The 17,226-nt window shown below is 45.5% G+C and overlaps 1 long non-coding RNA gene across 1 annotated transcript in view; it reads right to left on the reverse strand.

The window, feature by feature from the left end:
- Positions 1 to 841: 841 nt before the first annotated feature.
- LOC146182503 (uncharacterized) overlaps positions 842 to 17,226 on the reverse strand; it is a 58,238-nt gene continuing 41,853 nt past the window's right edge. Inside the window, exon 5 of the long non-coding RNA XR_014700064.1 lies at positions 842 to 1,104. This is a non-coding gene — a long non-coding RNA (uncharacterized LOC146182503). The remainder of the gene's footprint in view (positions 1,105 to 17,226) is intronic.

Here is a 17,226-nt window from a genome sequence, read left to right on the forward strand (position 1 = left end):
TCGCCCCAGACAATACCGTATAATGTTGTTTGGCCACTTCGATGTACCTTGCAATCCAATTTACTACCTTCAGCGACCATCCGTTATTCTCTTCGCAATCCATAATTTCGACTAGTATATCATGAACTGAACCTTACACTAGCATCAGCAGATTTCGTTGTTCTGGGCACGCTAATAATTTTTTTTTTTGTCCTAGTGCAATAGCGCAATAGCGGTGTGTCCTGTATCCATTGTGCAGAGATGGGAGTGCATTGCACGTGGTGACCACAGAAGCTGGAGACTATGAAAAATAGTGCGAGCACACTAAACAATCTGAAACTGGTGACTAGCAGTTACTTTTTTTCTGGCATATTTTCGTACGGTTAGTGACAATTACAAAAAGATGCCAATGAAGGAAGCATTCTCCCTAAAATAGATACGCTGGGTGGGGGAGGATTCACTTCATTTTGTCTTTGTTTGACGGACTCCCAAAAAGTGAAAAACAAGTAGCGCCACCTTTGAGGGTACGAGACAAAAGTCGAATCTGCGGCTGGTGTGCATGCACTGTGCTACTCACTCCAATCAATCAATGAATCAGCTTTGTATTTTCGCTATAATAGAGTAAGAGACCGGGCTACAAGCTCGGAAGCTGGAGCCCCCTTTTTGTTCACATTCACATTGCATCAGACAAGTGGCAATACATTCTGCGCTATACATTATAGCAGAGAAAAAAACACACCGTGGAAAACGACGCAAAAGTTACAACACAAACATGCACGCAGTGTCATTACACAAACTAATTCAGAAAAAAAGTATGAACAGTATTTCAATGCTGGAAAGGGTCAAACATTTCTTCGTTTAATTTATTTATAGCACTGGCAGTTCATTAACAGTCCTTTAACTTCTTATAATATACACACTCTTCAGCATACGGTCGCAAGGGACCACAATATAGAAAAATAAAGAGAAGCTTTATGCAAGCTGTGAGGATCCTGCGAAACTTCTGTGGGTCCAGATCGAAGTGTCCTGGGTTGCTCGACTCTTGTCTCAGAAGTGCCACCCGAGAGTGTGGCGATCTCGAGCTGTCGCACGTCCGGCCGTGCACACCGTGCCCGGCCATCCCACCTGCAAGAGGCATATCCGTGATTTTCCGTTTGCACCAGCGACACTGTCGACATTAAATTTTCTGTATAGCGGGGTGCTGAACACTACACGAAATGTATGAGAGCACCGGAGAAATGCGAATACATGTGCGCTGGCTGGGCTCCTGGAGTGTCTGTACTGTAGCAATTGGCCATGGTCATGACTTTGATTGACATATAGACTCTATTTTTGTGCACATTACATCTCATATTTCACTGACTCATGATATAGTGTATTTATACCACTTGTCATTCAATAAACAATCACGACTTCTAGTCTGATCTGAATGCGACATCATTTCAGAGGTCACATTTTGCTTCCACGTTTTCGAAGAGGCCTCGCTTATATAAACGAAGAATGACTGTATATGGGCTGCCAAGGGCGATTCTTTCCAACTCAAAAGAGTACGTATACGTACTCTTGTGAGTACGACGACGTACTCAAAAGAATACGTCATCGTACACGCGCGCAGATTTCGACGCAAGCTCACTCGTGTTTGCTTGTTTGGCATCTTTATTGACAGAATTGGCGACCATTGAAGTTCTCAATTGACGTATTGGGCACTTCGTAGTTATGATGATCCAATCTCATTCATTATAATCACTCATTGGTAAGTTGCGGTTATCCATGTCGTCCTTTTACACATTTTACGTTACGAGAGTGCATGCGATGGATATAAATTGTGTACATTACATGAGTGACATGCGATGTGTATAAATTGTGTACATTAGACCACTGGCATGCGATGTATATGAATTGTGACCATTACACCAGTGTGTGTGTGTCAATGGTGTCGATTACACCAGTGACATGGCATGTCACTGGTGTAATGGTCACAATTCATATACATATGAATTCATATAGATATGTTTCAATGGTATCGATAACACAGTGACATGCGATGTGTTTCAATGGTGTCGATCACACGAGTGACATCCGATGTATATGAATTGTGACCATTACACCAGTGACATCGGAAGTGTTTCAATGGTGTCGAATGCACGAGTGACATGCGATGTATATGAATTGCGACCATTACACCAGTGACATCCGATGTATATGAATTGTGTACATAACACCAGTGAGATGCGATGTATACGAATTGCGACCGTTACACCAGTGACATGGGATGTGTTTCAATGGTGTCGATTACACCAGTGACATGCGATGTATACGAATTGCGACCGTTACACCAGTGACATTGGATGTGTTTCAATGGTGTCGATTACACCAGTGACATGCGATGTATACGAATTGCGACCGTTACACCAGTGACATGGGATGTGTTTCAATGGTGTCGATTACACCAGAGACATGCGATGTATACGAATTGCGACCGTTACACCAGTGACATGGGATGTGTTTCAGTGGTGTCGATTACACCACGGACATGCGATGTATACGAATTATACGATGTATACATGTAAGTAACGAAAGTGACACGATCGAAACTAAAGAAACACGTAACATCGCATGCACTCCCAGTGAGTCAGTAACCGACGCAACTAAAGTAACCAAAGAAACACGTAACATCGCATGCACTCCCAGTCAGCCAGCCAGTAACCGACGCAACCAAAGTGACACGATCGAAACGAAAGAAACACGCAACATCGCATGCACTGTGAGTCAGTAACCGACGCAACCAAACAGACACGTAACATCGCATGCACTGTGAGTCAGTAACCGACGCAACGAAAGTGACACGGAACATCGCATGCACTCTGAGTCAGTAAACGACGCAACGAAAGTGACACGTAACATCGCATGCACTCTCAGTCAGTCAGTCAGTAACCGACGGAACTGAAGCAACCAAACTGAGAAGATCGAAACCAAAGAAACACGTAACATCGCATGCACTCAAGTCAGTCAGTCAGTGAATAACCGACGCAACTACAGTAACCAAACTGACACGATCGAAACGAAAGAGACACGTAACATCGCATGCACTCCCAGTCAGTCAGTCGGTCAGTCAGTCAGTAACCGACGCAACTAAAGTAACCGAAGAACCACGTAACATCGCATGCACTTCAAGTCAGTCAGTCAGTCAGTAACCGACGTAACTAAAGTAACCAAAGAACCACGTAACATCGCATGCACTCCAAGTCAGTCAGTAACCGACGTAACTAAAGTAACCAAAGAACCACGTAACATCGCATGCACTCCAAGTCAGTCAGTCAGTCAGTAACCGACGTAACTAAAGTAACCAAAGAACCACGTAACATCGCATGCACTCGAAGTCAGTCAGTCAGTAACCGACGTAACTAAAGTAACCAAAGAACCACGTAACATCGCATGCACTCGAAGTCAGTCAGTCAGTCAGTAACCGACGTAACTAAAGTAACCAAAGAACCACGTAACATCGCATGCACTCGAAGTCAGTCAGTCAGTAACCGACGTAACTAAAGTAACCAAAGAACCACGTAACATCGCATGCACTCGAAGTCAGTCAGTCAGTAACCGACGCAACGAAAGTAACCAAAGTGACACGATCGAAACCAAAGAAACACGTAACATCGCATGCACTCCCAGTCAGTCAGTCAGTAACCGACGCAACGAAAGTAACCAAAGTGACACGATCGAAACCAAAGAAACCCGTAACATCGCATGCACTCCCAGTCAGTCAGTCAGTAACCGACGCAACGAAAGTAACCAAAGTGACACGATCGAAACCAAAGAAACCCGTAACATCGCATGCACTCCCAGTCAGTCAGTCAGTAACCGACGCAACGAAAGTAACCAAAGTGACACGATCGAAACCAAAGAAACCCGTAACATCGCATGCACTCCCAGTCAGTCAGTCAGTAACCGACGCAACGAAAGTAACCAAAGTGACACGATCGAAACCAAAGAAACCCGTAACATCGCATGCACTCCCAGTCAGTCAGTCAGTAACCGACGCAACGAAAGTAACCAAAGTGACACGATCGAAACCAAAGAAACACGTAACATCGAATGCACTTCCAGTCAGTCAGGTAGTCAGTAACCGACGCAACGAAAGTAACCAAAGAAACACGTAACATCGAATGCACTCCGAGTCAGTCAGGTAGTCAGTAACCGACGCAACGAAAGTAACGAAAGTGACACGATCGAAACCAAAGAAACACGTAACATCGCATGCACTCCCAGTCAGTCAGTCAGTCAGTCAGTAACCGACGCAACGAAAGTAACCAAAGAAACACGTAACATCGCATGCACTCCGAGTCAGTCAGTCAGTCAGTAACCGACGCAACGAAAATAACCAAAGTGACACGATCGAAACCAAAGAAACACGTAACATCGCATGCACTCCCAGTCAGTCAGTCAGTAACCGACGCAACGAAAGTAACCAAAGTGACACGATCGAAACCAAAGAAACACGTAACATCGCATGCACTCCCAGTCAGTCAGTCAGTAACCGACGCAACGAAAGTAACCAAAGTGACACGATCGAAATCACAGAAACACGTAACATCGCATGCAATCCCAGTCAGTCAGTCAGTCAGTCAGTCAGTAACCGACGCAACGAAAGTAACCAAAGTGACACGATCGAAATCACAGAAACACGTAACATCGCATGCAATCCCAGTCAGTCAGTCAGTCAGTAACCGACGCAACGAAAGTAACCCAAGTGACACGATCGAAATCACAGAAACACGTAACATCGCATGCACTCCCAGTCAGTCAGTCAGTCAGTCAGTAACCGACGCAACGAAAGCAACCAAAGTGACACGATCGAAACCAAAGAAACACGTAACATCGCATGCACTCCCAGTCAGTCAGTCAGTCAGTCAGTCAGTAACCGACGCAACGAAAGCAACCACAGTGACACGATCGAAACTAAAGAAACACGTAACATCGCATGCACTCCCAGTCAGTCAGTAACCGACGAAACGAAAGAAACCACAGTGACACGATCGAAACGAAAGAAACACGTAACATCGCATGCACTCCTAGTCAGTCAGTCCGTCAGTCAGTAACCGACGCAACGAAAGTAACTAAAGTGACACGATCGAAACGAAAGAAACACGTAACATCGCATGCACTCCCAGTCAGTCAGTAACCGACGGAACGAAAGTAACCAAAGTGACACGATCGAAACGAAAGAACCACGTAACATCGCATGCACTCCCAGTCAGTCAGTAACCGACGCAACGAAAGTAACAAAAGTGACACGATCGAAACGAAAGAAACACGTAACATCGCATGCACTCCCAGTCAGTCAGTAACCGACGCAACGAAAGTAACGAAAGTGACACGATCGAAACCAAAGAAACACGTAACATCGCATGCACTCCCAGTCAGTCAGTCAGTAACCGACGCAACGAAAGTAACAAAAGTGACACGATCGAAACCAAAGAAACACGTAACATCGCATGCACTCCCAGTCAGTCAGTCAGTAACCGACGCAACGAAAGTAACCAAAGTGACACGATCGAAACCAAAGAAACACGTAACATCGCATGCACTCCCAGTCAGTCAGTCAGTAACCGACGCAACGAAAGTAACCAAAGTGACACGATCGAAACCAAAGAAACACGTAACATCGCATGCACTCCCAGTCAGTCAGTCAGTAACCGACGCAACGAAAGTAACCAAAGTGACACGATCGAAACCAAAGAAACACGTAACATCGCATGCACTCCCAGTCAGTCAGTCAGTAACCGACGCAACGAAAGTAACCAAAGTGACACGATCGAAACCAAAGAAACACGTAACATCGCATGCACTCCAAGTCAGTCAGTCAGTAACCGACGCAACGAAAGTAACCAAAGTGACACGATCGAAACCAAAGAAACACGTAACATCGCATGCACTCCCAGTCAGTCAGTCAGTAACCGACGCAATGAAAGTAACGAAAGTGACACGATCGAAACCAAAGAAACACGTAACATCGCATGCACTCCCAGTCAGTCAGTCAGTAACCGACGCAACGAAAGTAACCAAAGGAACACGTAACATCGCATGCACTCCCAGTCAGTCGGTCAGTAACCGACGCAACGAAAGTAACGAAATTGACACGATCGAAACCAAAGAAACACGTAACATCGCATGCACTCCCAGTCAGTCAGTCAGTAACCGACGCAACGAAAGTAACGACAGTGACACGATCGAAACTAAAGAAGCACGTAACATCGCATGCACTCCCAGTCAGTCAGTAACCGACGCAATGAAAGTAACCAAAGTGACACGATCGAAACTAAAGAAACACGTAACATCGCATGCACTCCCAGTCAGTCAGTAACCGACGCAACGAAAGTAACCAAAGTGACACGATCGAAACTAAAGAAACACGTAACATCGCATGCACTCCCAGTCAGTCAGTAACCGACGCAACGAAAGTAACCAAAGAAACACGTAACATCGCATGCACTCCCAGTCAGTAAGTCAGTCAGTAACCGACGCAACGAAAGTAACCAAAGAAACACGTAACATCGCATGCACTCCCAGTCAGTCAGTAACCGACGCAACGAAAGTAACCAAAGAAACACGTAACATCGCATGCACTCCCAGTCAGTCAGTCAGTCAGTAACCGACGCAACGAAAGTAACCAAAGAAACACGTAACATCGCATGCACTCCCAGTCAGTCAGTCAGTCAGTAACCGACGCAACGAAAGAAACCACAGTGACACGATCGAAACTAAAGAAACACGTAACATCGCATGCACTCCCAGTCAGTCAGTCAGTAACCGACGCAAGGGAAGAAACCACAGTGACACGATCGAAACTAAAGAAACACGGAACATCGCATGCACTCCCAGTCAGTCAGTAACCGACGAAACGAAAGAAACCACAGTGACACGATCGAAACCAAAGAAACACGTAACATCGCATGCACTCCCAGTCAGTCAGTCAGTAACCGACGCAACGAAAGTAACCAAAGTGACACGATCGAAATCACAGAAACACGTAACATCGCATGCAATCCCAGTCAGTCAGTCAGTCAGTAACCGACGCAACGAAAGTAACCCAAGTGACACGATCGAAATCACAGAAACACGTAACATCGCATGCACTCCCAGTCAGTCAGTCAGTCAGTCAGTAACCGACGCAACGAAAGCAACCAAAGTGACACGATCGAAACCAAAGAAACACGTAACATCGCATGCACTCCCAGTCAGTCAGTCAGTCAGTCAGTCAGTAACCGACGCAACGAAAGCAACCACAGTGACACGATCGAAACTAAAGAAACACGTAACATCGCATGCACTCCCAGTCAGTCAGTAACCGACGAAACGAAAGAAACCACAGTGACACGATCGAAACGAAAGAAACACGTAACATCGCATGCACTCCTAGTCAGTCAGTCCGTCAGTCAGTAACCGACGCAACGAAAGTAACTAAAGTGACACGATCGAAACGAAAGAAACACGTAACATCGCATGCACTCCCAGTCAGTCAGTAACCGACGGAACGAAAGTAACCAAAGTGACACGATCGAAACGAAAGAACCACGTAACATCGCATGCACTCCCAGTCAGTCAGTAACCGACGCAACGAAAGTAACAAAAGTGACACGATCGAAACGAAAGAAACACGTAACATCGCATGCACTCCCAGTCAGTCAGTAACCGACGCAACGAAAGTAACGAAAGTGACACGATCGAAACCAAAGAAACACGTAACATCGCATGCACTCCCAGTCAGTCAGTCAGTAACCGACGCAACGAAAGTAACAAAAGTGACACGATCGAAACCAAAGAAACACGTAACATCGCATGCACTCCCAGTCAGTCAGTCAGTAACCGACGCAACGAAAGTAACCAAAGTGACACGATCGAAACCAAAGAAACACGTAACATCGCATGCACTCCCAGTCAGTCAGTCAGTAACCGACGCAACGAAAGTAACCAAAGTGACACGATCGAAACCAAAGAAACACGTAACATCGCATGCACTCCCAGTCAGTCAGTCAGTAACCGACGCAACGAAAGTAACCAAAGTGACACGATCGAAACCAAAGAAACACGTAACATCGCATGCACTCCAAGTCAGTCAGTCAGTAACCGACGCAACGAAAGTAACCAAAGTGACACGATCGAAACCAAAGAAACACGTAACATCGCATGCACTCCCAGTCAGTCAGTCAGTAACCGACGCAATGAAAGTAACGAAAGTGACACGATCGAAACCAAAGAAACACGTAACATCGCATGCACTCCCAGTCAGTCAGTCAGTAACCGACGCAACGAAAGTAACCAAAGGAACACGTAACATCGCATGCACTCCCAGTCAGTCGGTCAGTAACCGACGCAACGAAAGTAACGAAATTGACACGATCGAAACCAAAGAAACACGTAACATCGCATGCACTCCCAGTCAGTCAGTCAGTAACCGACGCAACGAAAGTAACGACAGTGACACGATCGAAACTAAAGAAGCACGTAACATCGCATGCACTCCCAGTCAGTCAGTAACCGACGCAATGAAAGTAACCAAAGTGACACGATCGAAACTAAAGAAACACGTAACATCGCATGCACTCCCAGTCAGTCAGTAACCGACGCAACGAAAGTAACCAAAGTGACACGATCGAAACTAAAGAAACACGTAACATCGCATGCACTCCCAGTCAGTCAGTAACCGACGCAACGAAAGTAACCAACGAAACACGTAACATCGCATGCACTCCCAGTCAGTCAGTAACCGACGCAACGAAAGTAACTAAAGAAACACGTAACATCGCATGCACTCCCAGTCAGTCAGTCAGTAACCGACGCAACGAAAGTAACTAAAGAAACACGTAACATCGCATGCACTCCCAGTCAGTCAGTCAGTAACCGACGCAACGAAAGTAACTAAAGAAACACGTAACATCGCATGCACTCCCAGTCAGTCAGTAACCGACGCAACGAAAGTAACCAACGAAACACGTAACATCGCATGCACTCCCAGTCAGTCAGTAACCGACGCAACGAAAGTAACCAAAGAAACACGTAACATCGCATGCACTCCCAGTCAGTAAGTCAGTCAGTAACCGACGCAACGAAAGTAACCAAAGAAACACGTAACATCGCATGCACTCCCAGTCAGTCAGTAACCGACGCAACGAAAGTAACCAAAGAAACACGTAACATCGCATGCACTCCCAGTCAGTCAGTCAGTCAGTAACCGACGCAACGAAAGTAACCAAAGAAACACGTAACATCGCATGCACTCCCAGTCAGTCAGTCAGTCAGTAACCGACGCAACGAAAGAAACCACAGTGACACGATCGAAACTAAAGAAACACGTAACATCGCATGCACTCCCAGTCAGTCAGTCAGTAACCGACGCAAGGGAAGAAACCACAGTGACACGATCGAAACTAAAGAAACACGGAACATCGCATGCACTCCCAGTCAGTCAGTAACCGACGAAACGAAAGAAACCACAGTGACACGATCGAAACCAAAGAAACACGTAACATCGCATGCACTCCCAGTCAGTCAGTCAGTAACCGACGCAACGAAAGTAACCAAAGTGACACGATCGAAACCAAAGAAACACGTAACATCGCATGCACTCCCAGTCAGTCAGTCAGTAACCGACGCAACGAAAGTAACTAAAGTGACACGATCGAAACCAAAGAAACACGTAACATCGCATGCACTCCCAGTCAGTCAGTAACCGACGCAATGAAAGTAACGAAAGTGACACGATCGAAACCAAAGAAACACGTAACATCGCATGCACTCCCAGTCAGTCAGTCAGTAACCGACGCAACGAAAGTAACCAAAGGAACACGTAACATCGCATGCACTCCCAGTCAGTCAGTAACCGACGCAACGAAAGTAACTAAAGAAACACGTAACATCGCATTCACTCCCAGTCAGTCAGTCAGTCAGTAACCGACGCAACGAAAGTAACTAAAGAAACACGTAACATCGCATGCACTCCCAGTCAGTCAGTCAGTAACCGACGCAACGAAAGTAACTAAAGAAACACGTAACATCGCATGCACTCCCAGTCAGTCAGTAACCGACGCAACGAAAGTAACCAACGAAACACGTAACATCGCATGCACTCCCAGTCAGTCAGTAACCGACGCAACGAAAGTAACGAAAGAAACACGTAACATCGCATGCACTCCCAGTCAGTCAGTCAGTAACCGACGCAACGAAAGTAACCAAAGAAACACGTAACATCGCATGCACTCCCAGTCAGTCAGTCAGTAACTGACGCAACGAAAGTAACCAAAGAAACACGTAACATCGCATGCACTCCCAGTCAGTCAGTAACCGACGCAACGAAAGTAACCAAAGAAACACGTAACATCGCATGCACTCCCAGTCAGTCAGTCAGTCAGTAACCGACGCAACGAAAGTAACCAAAGAAACACGTAACATCGCATGCACTCCCAGTCAGTCAGTCAGTCAGTAACCGACGCAACGAAAGTAACCAAAGAAACACGTAACATCGCATGCACTCCCAGTCAGTCAGTCAGTGAGTAACCGACGCAACTAAAGTAACCAAAGAAACACGTAACATCGCATGCACTCCCAGTCAGTCAGTCAGTAACCGACGCAACTAAAGTAACCAAAGAAACACGTAACATCGCATGCACTCCCAGTCAGTCAGTCAGTAACCGACGCAACTAAAGTAACCAAAGAAACACGTAACATCGCATGCACTCCCAGTCAGTCAGTAACCGACGCAACCAAAGTGACACGATCGAAACCAAACAAACACGTAACTTCGCATGCACTCTCAGTCGGTCAGTAACCGACGCAACCAAGGTAACGAAAGTGACACCATCGAAACGAAAGCAACACGTAACATCGCATGCACGAAGCTTCGCGTAGTCCTTCTAGCAAATAACACACAAAACATCTCATCGCCCAGTCCAATACAGCGACGGCGCAGGAAAAGAAGAAGGAACGCTGAAAGCGAACGGGCGAAACTATCTTATTCCTCCTCGCTTCGTTTCGATAACATATTATCCCCATTGCGCAAGCGCAGTTCTCGTTCTCACGCATCAGCACCGCCGTATTCAGCCAGCAATCGAGCCGCTCCGTGGCCGAGTGGGTAAAGTGCTGAGCTCGCACTTCCGGGGACCCGAGTTCGAATCCCTGCGCCGGCACCGCAAATCCGCGGGTCTGCGCGCTGCGGACGCTGGGGTTTGAACATGGGTCGTTCCGGACGACATGACGTCCGGCTGTACGCTCGGCCGCGGAGTGTGGAGGACAAGGGGAGGTTTCTGTGCTTTTAGCACAGCACCTCTTCTCGCTGTCCCCCGGGCATCCAAAGGGCGGATGCCCGTTGCTGCCCTCGGCGGTATACGGGAGACCAGGCGTCGCGGTTTTTTTTTTCTACGTTTCGCAGCTATCACGTGAAGGTGCGTACAGGAAGGAGCAGACACATCACACACCGAAGGTCTGCGTGCTCCGTACGCTTCATACCGTGTGCTGAAGCCTATATATAGGATGGAATATAGAAAATGCATTTGTTGGTTTGCCTTTTCGTCGCCTTCTCAGGAGTCACCGTAACGTTCGCCAGTGTCACGGCTGCGCAACTTCTATACCCTCAAATCCTACCAGTATTTTTTGTTTCAACGTGCTTCCTGTAGCCATGCAACTACACGAAAGAGCCGATGCCTACTATACTCTGCACATAGTCGCCCCTGAACGGAAGGAAGACAGATGAGCTAGACGTGATGTCACGTGCCCTAATGCCAGAAGGGTCCATCTAAGTTACCGGCCTACAGCTCTTATATTTTCTATTCGCTGATCGTTCTCCTTGTTGTCCCCCCCCCCCCCCCCCCCCCCCCTCACGCTGAATAGATGTCCCGGCTTGGCATTCTCGTTTATGGCCTCAACCTACTTCCGTTCCAGTTTTCGCTCCCTTCTGCCAGTCTCTGCTTCCAGCATTGTAAGCATTCTCCACCGTGAGAGGAGGCACACTGAAATACCACCAGGATAACAACTATACCTCGGCGACAGTAAACTAAGCACTGGCGAACGTTACGGTGACTCCTGAGAAGGCGACGAAAAGGCACACCAGCAAACGAATTCCCTATATCATATCCTATATATAAGCTTCAGCACAAGGTATGAAGCGTACGGAGCACGCAGACGTTTTTACAACAGTAATTATACCCCACGACTAACCAGCTGTCATAAACAAGCGACGCCTTTCATCAGCTGCAGGGTTTCCACATGCTGCATTACACTGGTCATAATAGCAAGGGAAGATCCTAGATGAGTGCACGAGATAAGCACTAGTCATCATGTCTTGCAACTCATACGTGAAGAGTGCAGCAGCAAGCAATGTATTGCTGCATCCTTGCGTAAACGCAGCCACATAGATACCGTAACGTGGGACATATTCCTTAATCACTTCGTTAACACATTTAACCTATATGCAGAGTGCATCATGAGAAAGGCCGGTCTGGACGAGTCTTCAGCTGGAGTGAAGATTGCCTAAAAACGTATCAACAACCTTAGATATGATACCACTTTAATGGCAGAAAGTGAAGTGGAACTCAAGAGACTTCTGATGCGCGTACAAGAAGAGAGTGAGAAGTTTGGGCTTAAACTGAGCATTAAAAAGACAAAGATCATGGCGTCGTGCCCTATCAAGTCCTGGAGCATCAAGGGACAAGAAGTGGAAGCTGTGACAGATTTTCTCTTCTTGGGCTCCAAGATTATTTCGGAAGGAGACTGCAGCCATGAAATTAGGAGACGCCTGCTTCTGGGAAAGAGAGCAATGATTAGCCTTGACCGCCTAATAAAGAGCAGAGACATTAGTCTGCCAACCAAGATCCGTATAACTCGTGCTATGGTCTTTCCAATTGTGATGTATGGACGCGAGAGTTGGACTATGAAGAATTGGCGCGTTTGAATTGAGGTGCTGGCGAAGACTCTTGAGAGTTCCTTGGACTGCCAGAAGATCAAATCAGTCGATATTGTCGACCATAAACCCTGACTGCTCATTGGAGGGTCAAATTCTAAAGTTAAAGCTCAGCTACTTTGGTCATCTGATGGGAAGAGAGGAGTCGCTGGAGAAAGATTTGATGTTGGGAAAGGTTGAGGGTCGCCGGACAAGGGGTAGGCAGCGAACGCGATGGTTAGATGGCATCCTCGAGGTACTGCAGATGACGTTATGTGATGTTAGGAGGATTGTGAGAGACCGGAAAGCGTGGCGCGACATGGTCCATTGGTTCACAAAGAGTCGGACACGACTGAACGACTTAACTGATGAACAAATATATCACAAACTCTGCACTCTTAAAGTGACCTCACATGCTGGGTTGAAGCTTAACGCTAGTGAAGTCGCAATTTGAGTACGCATCTTCGGTGCCGGCTGTGTAACTCCACCCCTTTTTCATAAAGCGAAAATTGTTCTCAAATATTCACTACTTTTCATCCTTTGTGACCGAAGTCAGGCTGTCAGCATAACCTCAGTGGCGTCGAGTCTCCATACATCATCTTTCGCGTGTATTGCCTGTTTTTCCAGTATCAGAATATAGAGTACACGAAAGTCCTATTTATTTACTTCCGTTAGATTAGAATCGCTTTGCTGTATTGGAACGTAATGAGCTTCCATTCTAGTCCATCCATTCAGCCTGATCTCGCTTCATCACCTGATACGCTCTTTTCATGTTTGATTAACGCACTCCACGTCGTAGTTTTTCAACCCTGGGCCTGTGTGGAAATAGATAAACAGTAAGGTTCGGTGAATAGTTAACAATAAGAACATGTCGTGAGATTCTTCACAGACTCTGCTTCTACATCTGAAACCAGTGAACTACCCTACAACAAAGCGAACCCCACGCTGCAGCAGGCATCGTTCACAGCCATTGATCCCTAACTTTTTTCAGCCGCCATTACCTCTCCATTTAACGAAGGCCCGGCAGTGTGCCAGCTGCAACCCCACTTCACCCCTGAAAACTTACAAACCTCCACCCGTTACGCTTGCCTTCCTTTCTAACTCTGGTTCGCTGACCCATGCTACACGCTTCGTATTCTTTAACGTTACACCTACCGTTTTCTGTTCCATATCTATGTGCGTTGTCCAAACGTAAATAGATCCTTTTCTTTGCCCTAAACGTATCAGCCCGATAGGTGAATACATGCTTTCCTGCTAGTCCTGATTTGCGAGTACTTCTCAAATGCGCTTCACGCCAATTTTATTTCATGGTCTGGATTTGCTGTTTCTACCTGTGCTAAGTAGACGTATTCGCCTACCACTTCACTGCCTACTGTAAAATGATGTCATTTTCCAAGGCTGTTCAAATTTACCGTAGCTTTCAACATATTGAAATCAATTTTTTTTTTAATTATGGTCCGGGCTCTATGCAAAACCCGTATGTACAGGTATATGTTTATAGTAGCGGCACAAGAGGGCAATGCCTAAAACAACATACATCAGTACAAAATTAGAGATCAGACCAGTGCATCAATTGCAGCATAAAACACAATGTACCACATGAAACATAACGTAACTAGCAAGTGGAACTAACAAAAACGTGTTATATACAAATAGCTGAAAGAAGATAAAGTATAATACCGTTTCTAAAATGAGCGAAATGTTTTGAAACACTGAGATAATGCGTATAAAAATGGGAGTTCATGAATTAAATCCGAAACAGCATGCGAGGTCATCTGCACACCGTACTTACTTCTGACGCGAGGAGTGGCGTATTGTGTATATCTGAGGGAGTGTGGATCGTGTTTAATGAAAATCCTATTTAGAAAATTAAGGTGTACTTCTATTTACTTGTAAACAAATACAGTACGTTGAGGTAAAAAAAAAAAGTCAGAGAGCCCCCTGTGGGATCAACACTGCAAAAATGCGAAAGCTTAAGCGTTGCTAGTCCACACGGGCATTACGTTTCCTTTTATTATCAACTAAATTCACCGTCATTATGATTACTAATGTCATAATTGTCATTATCACTAATTGAAGAGTCGTTTTCATCGCTATCATCCTCACTGTAGACCAGGAGAATTGTGAATGTGTGTTTCACGATCCCAGCGACCTGGTTAGATCAGGCTTCAAGTACTTCCATGCAAGAAAAGAAGTCCCGGGCGTGGCGTAGTTGGTTAAAGCGCTCGGCTGGGATGCAAAGGATGCAGGTTCGAGGTACTGCAGACACGCAAACAATATTTTAGAAGGAATTCTATTAGTGAGTGGTATATCATTGTTTTTAAGCCTCACGGGTAAAATATTTTTATATTTGTTAGTGACGCCTAGGTAGCTTGCAATACCCTATAAGTTCACAACGCGGGCATTCCAGCTCAGTTGCTTATAGTAAATCACGCCCAGGAATTTTTGAAACTATTTTCTTTCCAAGAAACGCCTGCGAAGTGAAGTCAGAAACTATGCTGAGTTTGTTTATTTATATACCAATTTTTGATCCTATCTTTCTTTTTCATTTTGGCTACGTCATTAATCATTCCTCGCAGTTCATCATCTGAGCTATATAGCAGGGCAATGTGATCAGCAATTCAAATAGGGAGGTATCTCCATCAACACTTGTCCCGAACTGCTCTAATCTCTGAATACTATACTTTCGCTAAGCAAGCTATGTATAGTACTGGGAAAATCGTGTCGGATTGGCCAGCACCTTTCTTAACGGAGGCCTATATTGTTGCTGTGCAGCCACTATAGATTAGCTTTGGTGCTTTCAAATATGGCTCATCTAACTCCTGATTTCTTATTAATTCTAGCGTATATCTCCGCTTCAGAGAACACAATTTGGAGGCGGGGAACGTCGATCTTACTTTTGTACGCCCATGCAAATTTTCTTCTAAATCAGTTGTTAATACACCTGCAAACTACTATTATAACATCAGGATATATGAGATCGACACCCATCGGTGAATCACTTGAGTGGGGCAGACGACGAAGAACCGCTGGAAACAAAATAGAAGCTAAACTCCGCCTTTAAGGCTATGGCGTGACAATGTCAATCGCTTTTATGTGCGTGCTCTCATACCTATCGTGTATTAAGCGAGAGCTTCTCCAGCTCATTTGGTCTAAAAACAGCCTTCACCGCGTGTCGGAAATTATGTGTAAAAAATTGTACCGTAGTAATTTCTGGATCTGGTGGCTCATGAATGATTGGTGCGTGGTAGGTGATGACGAGTTCATAAAATAATTGTTATTATTGGTTAATGCATAAATTGAACTAGGGGAAAATCGAAAAAGGCAGTGAAAAAGGTATCAGAGTGCTTAGAATGAAATTAGGCTAATTAAGAAAATTTAGAGTTTGTACGCGATCAATTGATTCATTCGAATAATCGAAAACAATGAATGATGCGTCCAAAAACGTTAAACTGCTCAGAATGGGAAGCCAATGTTTGTGGATGCTGGGTATCGGCGCGCCAAAAAAAAAAAAAATATAAACAAAAAGAAAAAGAAAGTAAGATTTCAAGAACTAAAAAGGGGAAAAAACAACGTCCGTGCATGTGTGAAACGCTACAGCGTCATACCCTTAACGCCGAAGATTAAGAGTCCCCCTAATTTTTCTTCTTTTAAATTATGCCTATTTGCCCTACACATATTCATTAGCATCATTCACCACACGTAAATACGAAGCCCCGCTTTATTCACACCATACGAACTTACATGCGTGCCTTCAGTGCAGCTGGTCTAACTCCATGCAAAGGTTCCGCACAGGACTGTACGGTCAGTACTCCTCACGTGGGCTCTAAGCCATCATTCTCCTTCGGCAGTAACGTGCTCTCAATTCTTCAACGTTTTAAAACAGAGCACCGTTCAGATTTTCGCGGATAATTCGAGCTGATCTGCATGCTTTACCGGATCGATCTGTTCAGATCCGAACAGATTCAAAATCCACCCTTCAAAAGTTCGAGGGCAGATTCCCTACTGATGCCTTGTCTCATATATCAGCACAGCAGTTATCTCTACACTTTTACCATGGATGACTTCATACACACGTTTCATAGGCAACAAAGTTGTGGACTGCCTTGGTCGTAAAGGGTTGTTAAGATAACCGCTACTCAGCCATTTCTGTACCTTGTTGAGTTCACCTAACCAGCCATGTGAGACCAAGAGGCCAAAGTCCGGTGTATGTATTCGCTCATGTGTGGCACCTGTTCTCACAGACATCTTTCTCTGTAGCGTGGACAGATGTCTTGAAGAAAATCTAAATGGCATGTGTTCCCGTGTATTTAGAT

This window comes from Amblyomma maculatum, chromosome 8 (assembly GCF_055883805.1).
Source record: "Amblyomma maculatum isolate TAMU_Amacu chromosome 8, ASM5588380v1, whole genome shotgun sequence".
NCBI classification, from domain to species: Eukaryota; Metazoa; Arthropoda; class Arachnida; order Ixodida; family Ixodidae; genus Amblyomma; species Amblyomma maculatum.